The sequence below is a fragment of the Sinocyclocheilus anshuiensis genome, unplaced genomic scaffold (genome assembly GCF_001515605.1).
Source record: "Sinocyclocheilus anshuiensis isolate Anshui unplaced genomic scaffold, SAMN03320099.WGS_v1.1 scaffold2216, whole genome shotgun sequence".
Classification (NCBI taxonomy): Eukaryota; Metazoa; Chordata; class Actinopteri; order Cypriniformes; family Cyprinidae; genus Sinocyclocheilus; species Sinocyclocheilus anshuiensis.
Window position 1 is genome coordinate 210,654 of NW_015545525.1, and position 8,550 is coordinate 219,203.

Consider the following 8,550-nt stretch of genomic DNA (forward strand, 5'->3'; position numbering starts at 1 on the left):
CAACCATTCCCCAACACTCCCACAACCATTCCACAACACTCCCACAACCATTCCACAACGCTCTCACAACCATTCCACAACGCTCTCACAACCATTCCACAACGCTCTCACAACCATCCCACAACGCTCTCACAACGCTCCCACAACACTCCCACAACCATCCCACAACACTCCCACAACGCTCCCACAACCATCCCACAACACTCTCACAACACTCCCACAATGCTCCCACAGCCCTCAGTATCATCTCAGGCGTGTATGCGGTACCTGCAGCATCTCTCTGCTCTGTCTCAGCTCTCTCTGCAGGTTCTCCACGGCGACGCTGCGGTCGTGTCGTGTCGCTCCGCCTGCAGCCGCTGGGTCAGCGTGTACGGGTCGCAGTGAAACCCCATTGCAAACTGGGTAAACGCGCTCTGTGTGTGCGTGTTCACAGACGTTACTGACGTCTGGAGGTATTCAACTCATCTAACAGTGAGCAATACATCTAAAAAACTTTCAGACAGACTCACCTCCACTTCCTCCTCCGTCATCTCCACACTGCTGTGAGAACCACTTCCTGTTAGCCATTTCCTGTTAGCATTAGCATACTGTGAGTGTTTCATCGGGTCTTTACCTCTTTAATCTGTCTTTCCTGATGGATAAACTCCCAGGAAGCCGCCAGCAGGTTTTTTGAGTCTTGATCTGTTTGACGAACAAATGCATGTTGTTTTTTTATCATTATGTTAGTGTCCAAATGCATGTTATTATGATACTATAGTATTAACGGTACGTTAGTAAGTGTGGGTGTATAAGAGTGTGTATTTTGCACCGTCAACGCTGTCGTCACTGTCTCCCAGTGTTCCAGTATAATTATCGAGGCCTGATTCATTCATCTGCTGATAAAACACTGGCATCATGATACACAGAAACTAATAAAACACAATATACTGTATTATAGCGTGAAGCTCTTCTTACCGTAGTCTCTGTGTTTGTATGGTCTCCACTCAGAGATAAAGACTGCTCATCAGGACTGAACACTGATCTGGAATCACTGATCCCAGAGCAGCAGCAAACCACAGCATGACAGCAGCTCAGTGTGTCAGAGCTGCAGGAGGAACCGGGTTCAAACAGACAGACAGTACAATACAGTAATAATAATTACTATAAATAAATAAACAAAATAAAAAGTACAATTTAATTATGTAATATAATTTTATATAATATCTTTCACATTTAATTACCTTAAATAAAGATGTGTATTATTATTATTAGTAGTAGTAGTAGTAGTAATAATATAATTAAGTCATTTTCCGAACCATTTTTTTGAATAACATATTGAATCTGGAAATAAATAAATAAATACAATTATTTAATGCATTTTTTTGTTTTTAATAAAAATATTAATGATATTATTATTATCAGTTTATATTTTATCGTTATTATTTAATTAATTAATAAAAAAAGCAGCCTTTAAGTAATAGTAATCTTTCAACAATCATATTAAATCTTGTTTTTTTTTTTTTTTTGCAAATAAAACAACTAATTTACTTTTTATATAAAATTAAATGTTATACATATTTTTATTATTATCATCCTGGTTGTGAAACCCTAAAAAAAAATACTGTAAATTGAATGGTGTATTTTCAAAGCTGACCACAAGAGGACGCTACAGAACTCACTGTGTGCAGTGACTAGTGTTTAGAGTACAAGAGCAGAGTAACTGAATTACACAACTGTATAAACAATTCAAAAACAATCAAACTAATAAATATTAATAAAAACACTTTTAACAACCTCAGAAATCTTATAAACAGTCTTCTCAGGGCCATTCATTGACCTCTGAGATTCATTATGTTTATGAATGTGTAAAACACTGTTTGGTCCTGTAACAGCTCATTCGGCGCTCCTCATGTGCGTCCAAGGCCCCATGATTTGAGAGCTGATCCTTCTAATCTGTATTAGGCAGATTTCAGCATCTCATGTGACCAAATCCTGTTTGAAACCCTTAAATGCTTTTGTTTTGCGCTCGGACTCAGAGTGAGGAATCGGACCTCATGCTGGGACACGGAACTCACACCGAACACACACAATGGGGAGAAGGCGAGTTATGCAACCCTGGGGCCGCATTGTTCATAGAACATCTGTGGAGCTCATTCTCACACACACTCACACACATCCACCCTTAAAACAAACAAAGATCATACAACACACACACATACTAACACAAACAATCACTTGTAGTGACAATCATAATCAGGTTCAAATGGCTGTGTGATCCTGTGATCCACGTGATTGTTCTGTTCCTCATGAGTTTGCTTCATAAATTATGACCTTACAGAGAGGACACAAATCAAACAGATCGCAGGGTCACGACCTTCAGCTGAGGATGAAATATAAGTAACGGACAGGAAACAACCTGATAGAAAAACACAACTCAGAGGAAGAGCACGTACCCTTGAAAACCTTTCACTGACCCTCACGCCCTGTGATACAACACGACTGACTCTCAAAACACACAATGAGCCTAAAAGACATCCCACTGATGTGTTAAACACCATCTGAACACCACAAAAACACTACAGTGAAGATGCAAAATGCCCCATTCACCCTAACTGTCCCCTAAAACACCCAGTGACCCTCAGAAAGCATCCAGAAACTCAAAAACACCCAGATTACTCCCTAAATACTTAATGACACACAAAAACACTCCAACGGTCACCTAAAACACCCAGTGACCCTCAGAAAGCATCCAGAAACTCAAAAACACCCAGATTACTCCCTAAACACTTAATGACACACAAAAACACCCAGTGACCCCCAAAATGGCCAGAAACCCATAAACACCCAGATTACTCACTAAGTACTTAATGACCCTCAAAAACACACCAACTGTCCCATAAAACACCCAGTGACCCTCAGAAAACATCCAGAAACTCCAAAACACCCAGATTACTCCCTAAACACTTAATGACACACAAAAACACCCAGTGACCCCCAAAATGCCCAGAAACCCATAAACTCCCAGATTACTCCCTAAATACTTAATGACCCTCAAAAACACACCAACTGTCCCATAAAACACCCAGTGACCCTCAGAAAACATCCAGAAACTCCAAAACACCCAGATTACTCCCTAAACACTTAATGACACACAAAAACACCCAGTGACCCCCAAAATGCCCAGAAACCCATAAACACCCAGATTACTCCCTAAATACTTAATGACCCTCAAATGTCAAATGGTGACTGCATGGTACGGCACAGTACGGCTCAGTACGGTTCACTTTTGGGGGGGTTTCCACTGGCCACTGGGCCTGGTACCTGGTACTTTTTTTAGTACCACCTCGGTTGAGGTTCCAAGTGAACCGTACCGTTACCAAAACGTGACGTGTAAACTCTGCTGATCACGGATTGGCCGGAGAGAATCGTCACTACCTGCGTCACTGAACTTGCGACACAAACACAACAGAACCGCTAGATTTAAATCAGCACAGCCAGCGAAGGATCGAACGCAACTGTTTTGAACAAGCGCACCTTTTTTAACAACCAAAAAGTGGCTGTTTCGTTGTCTGTTGAGGAAGTACAGACGTTCCTCTCGTTGATAGCAGAGGCACAAAAACACCCAGTGACCCCCAAAATGCCCAGAAACCCATAAACACCCAGATTACTCCCTAAATACTTAATGACACACAAAAACACCCCAACTGTCCTCTAAAACACCCAGTGACCCTCAGAAAACATCCAGAAACTCCAAAACACCCAGATTACTCCCTAAACACTTAATGACACACAAAAACACCCAGTGACCCCCAAAATGCCCAGAAACCCATAAACACCCAGATTACTCCCTAAATACTTAATGACACACAAAAACACCCCAACTGTCCTCTAAAACACCCAGTGACCCTCAGAAAACATCCAGAAACTCCAAAACACCCAGATTACTCCCTAAACACTTAATGACACACAAAAACACCCAGTGACCCCCAAAATGCCCAGAAACCCATAAACACCCAGATTACTCCCTAAATACTTAATGACACACAAAAACACCCCAACTGTCCTCTAAAACACCCAGTGACCCTCAGAAAACATCCAGAAACTCCAAAACACCCAGATTACTCCCTAAACACTTAATGACACACAAAAACACCCAGTGACCCCCAAAATGCCCAGAAACCCATAAACACCCAGATTACTCCCTAAATACTTAATGACACACAAAAACACCCCAACTGTCCTCTAAAACACCCAGTGACCCTCAGAAAACATCCAGAAACTCCAAAACACCCAGATTACTCCCTAAACACTTAATGACACACAAAAACACCCAGTGACCCCCAAAATGCCCAGAAACCCATAAACACCCAGATTACTCCCTAAATACTTAATGACCCTCAAAAACACCCCAACGGTCCCCTAAAACACCCAGTGACCCTCAGAAAGCATCCAGAAACTCAAAAACACCCAGATTACTCCCTAAATACTTAATGACACACAAAAACACCCCAACTGTCCTCTAAAACACCCAGTGACCCTCAGAAAACATCCAGAAACTCCAAAACACCCAGATTACTCCCTAAACACTTAATGACACACAAAAACACCCAGTGACCCCCAAAATGCCCAAAAACCCATAAACACCCAGATTACTCCCTAAATACTTAATGACCCTCAAAAACACCCCAACGGTCCCCTAAAACACCCAGTGACCCTCAGAAAGCATCCAGAAACTCAAAAACACCCAGATTACTCCCTAAATACTTAATGACACACAAAAACACCCAGTGACCACCAAAATGCCCAGAAACCCATAAACACCCAGATTACTCCCTAAATACTTAATGACACACAAAAACACCCAGTGACCACCAAAATGCCCAGAAACCCATAAACACCCAGATTACTCCCTAAATACTTAAAGACCCTCAAAAACACCCCAACGGTCCCCTAAAACACCCAGTGACCCTCAGAAGACATCCAGAAACTCAAAAACACCCAGATTACTCCCTAAATACTTAATGACACACAAAAACACCCAGTGACCACCAAAATGCCCAGAAACCCATAAACACCCAGATTACTCCCTAAATACTTAATGACACACAAAAACACCCAGTGACCACCAAAATGCCCAGAAACCCATAAACACCCAGATTACTCCCTAAATACTTAATGACACACAAAAACACCCAGTGACCCCCAAAATGACCAGAAACCTATAAACACTTAAGATTACTCTCTAAATACATGACCCTCAAAAACACCCCAGTGATCCCCTAAAACACCCAGTGACCCTCAAAAACACTCAATATACAGCTGAGCACCAAAAACACCCTGCTGTCCTAAAATATGCTACTGATCCTCCAAAACACCCCAGTGACACCCTAAAATCCTCTAAAACAACCACTGATGCCAAAAACCCCCCAACAATCCCCAAAAACACTCTTTTAACTTTTAAAAACACCCCTCCGACCCTTTTACACACTCAGAACACCCTAAAATAACCACAATGCCTCTAAAACAACAGCTGATGTAAAAAACACCCCAACAATTTCCTAAAACACACACTGACTTTCTAAATCATCCCACCAACCCTCTTACACACTCAAAACACCCCACTGACACCCTAAATTACCCACAAACCTTCTAAACCAGTGGTCACCAACCCTTCGATTGCGATCGACTGGTAGATCTGTTACTTTCGCGAGCTACCAGGACAGTGATAAAGAATAATACATCATGTCTGAGTCTGTAAACAGGACGTTAACAGAGGCCAGAGATGCTATCAGTATATATTGTAATAAATATTTGATAAACGATTGTATCTGATTGTATTAGTCTATATAGAGTGATAGTCAGTGTAAAAAGAGATGAACACAAAACAGCAGAACAACATGAAGCTAGAGAGTGAACTTGATCATGCAGCTGAACTGTGCTCGTGTGTTTGAAACACTTCAGCTCTTTATCTGTTCTCACTCCACACATCTATTAAATGTGCGCAGTTTTCTAGTGTATTTCTTCAACTTCTCAGGTAATATCAATGGTGTGACCTATTTCAGATGCGCCAAAATTACAACAACAGAGGTTACAAACACATATATTTAATTGTTTGATCAAAATTGTTGCTAGGGACAATTAATTAGTGGCTGATATTAGTAGGAACATGTCATAGCATCTCTACTCAACTCTACACCCTTGAGTCAGACCGTTTAATGACCCAAAAACAACTGCTCATGCAATGTGTGTGTAGCATGTTTGTTACCAGTCAGCAACCAGTATCAGAATCTGCTTGTTAAAAACATAGCTTGTTTAAAACAAAAAAATTCATAATTTAATCGGCCATGATAAATCATGATCAGAGCATCACTAATTAAAATACTAAATAAAAGGCCACAAATTGGAAGTACAGTCTTTTTTTATCAATTATTCAATAGGTAGATCTTGTCTTTCATAAAGGCTGAGATCAGGGATCTTGGGATTAAAAAGGTTGGTGACCACTGCTCTAAAACAACTACTGATGTCCAAAACACCCCAAACACAACCTCCCAAAACACTCGACTCTCAAAAACACCCCACTGCACCTCTTACACACTCAAAACACACTCTGACACACCCGGGTGACACCCCAAAACACCCACAAACCCTCTAAAACTAGCACTGACATCAAAAATACCTCAACAACCTTCTAAAACACACACTCAGAACACCCTCTGAAACACCCAGAAGACACCCTAAAACACCCACACACCCTCTAAAGCAACCACTTACCTAATCCAGTGACCCCTAAAATCCCTGTGTGAACATAGAAGATGTTGGTCTGGTTTGCACAGCACAAACATGTTTATGAAACAATCCAGAAGGTGCATTTGTGAGGTTTTACCCTGTAGTTTTATTGTCGTTCAGTTCAGATGGAGGAACGTGTTCACATCATTCACATTACTGTGACAGAAATCTCGTCTCCGTTCAAAACACACAGATTCACAGCATGTCATGTCTACAGGAACCAGTTAGCAGCACAACCATGACACACACACACACGAGAAACAACATCAGACTGAGGTCTGCAATGGGAAAAGGTCAAAGGTCGACACAGGAACAGCTTTACACAATGATATGCTCATTTGGTGACGTCGTGTCGCGACCGCAGCCTCTGATTCATCGAACTAACTAATCAAGCATTATTAAATTACATCAATATAAACTCTGGAGTCAGATATTTAATCACTGATCTGAACTCTGATATAAATGTGATCACAGTATCATTTCTCAGAAACGCAAACATAAAGAAAAACAATTAAAAAATGGAAAGCTTGAGGTTTGCAGGTTGTAATGACGTTGTGTCAGTTGTTCAGGTGTTTGGTGAAGATCCCTGCTAGAAAAACCAGCCTAAACTGGTCTTAGCCTCCTAGCTGGTTTTAAAGGGGTTTTGGGCAGGTGAGGCTGGGAGACCATATAAGACCAGCTTAAACCAGGTAAGACCAGCAAACCATCATAGGCTGGTTTAAGCATCGTTTTTTTTATATAAGCGATCTAGTCTTGAAGCATTAAATATTATTAAAAGTGTCATTTTATTATGAAATGCGTTTCATAACGATTCGATCCACAACGAAAACAATGCAAGAGCTCGTTGCATTCTCAATGCTGCCACAAGGGGCGCTATAGGGAGCATTAGCATTAAAGTCAGCTCAACTGCTATCAAGACGGAGCAGAATCTTGGTGAGCAGGTTAGTTAAAGTTAGTTAAACTGTTGACGTGTTTATATGTAGCTAGTAGAAAAATAACACATCTTGTGTTCTAAGAGTCATTCTAAGAGTCATTCGAAGGAAACTCTAACACCCTCTTCAGTGCTGAGGTTTGTTACTGCCACATGAACACAAAAACATATGTTTAAATGGGACAATGTGCTCGTATGTTGCGTTAGCGTACTTGCGTAGTGTGTTTTTGGCTTGTTCAGCAGCATAACAGAAGGCTAGCTTGCGAACGACCCAAACAAATGAAAATGGAGAAAGCAAAATGGCTAATAAATGATTTATAGCAGCAACCTTTGGTATTTAACTTCAGATGGCGAAATAGCTTTTGTCGCGTATTTCGCAGGTGTCTTATGGGTTTTTGTCACAACTTAGGGGCCGTTTACACAACGTTTTCAGCCAAAAACGGGAAACTTTTTATGTGTTTTGCCTGTTCGTTTACACGACAACTGCGTTTTGGGGACTGAAAACGCATATTTTTGAAAACAGGTTTCAAAGTGCACGTTTTTGAAAACGCCACCGTTATCGTTTCCGAGTAAACACCCAATACGGGAATCTTTGAAAACGGTGACGTCATGCGCGTGCGCAGTACATGTCAATTTTAAAGGCAAGTGCGAACAAACATACACAACAATGGCGGAGTACATGGTACTGTTGTTACTGCTCAAGAGTTTGCTAACGCTTCTTCAGCAAAGTGTGGATTTACTTCACCAATATTACAACCAACAGCGGAGACGCATCATGTACAACATATAATCGTCACTTCCCTACAGGTACTGTTTACTAACAAGGTGACAGCGCCAACTACTGGCCTGGCATA

At 41.1% G+C, this 8,550-nt stretch overlaps 1 pseudogene; it reads right to left on the reverse strand.

Annotated features, from left to right (window-relative positions):
• LOC107698283 (uncharacterized) overlaps positions 1–979 on the reverse strand; it is a 4,711-nt pseudogene extending 3,732 nt beyond the window's left edge.
• Between the last annotated feature and the right edge of the window lie 7,571 nt (positions 980–8,550).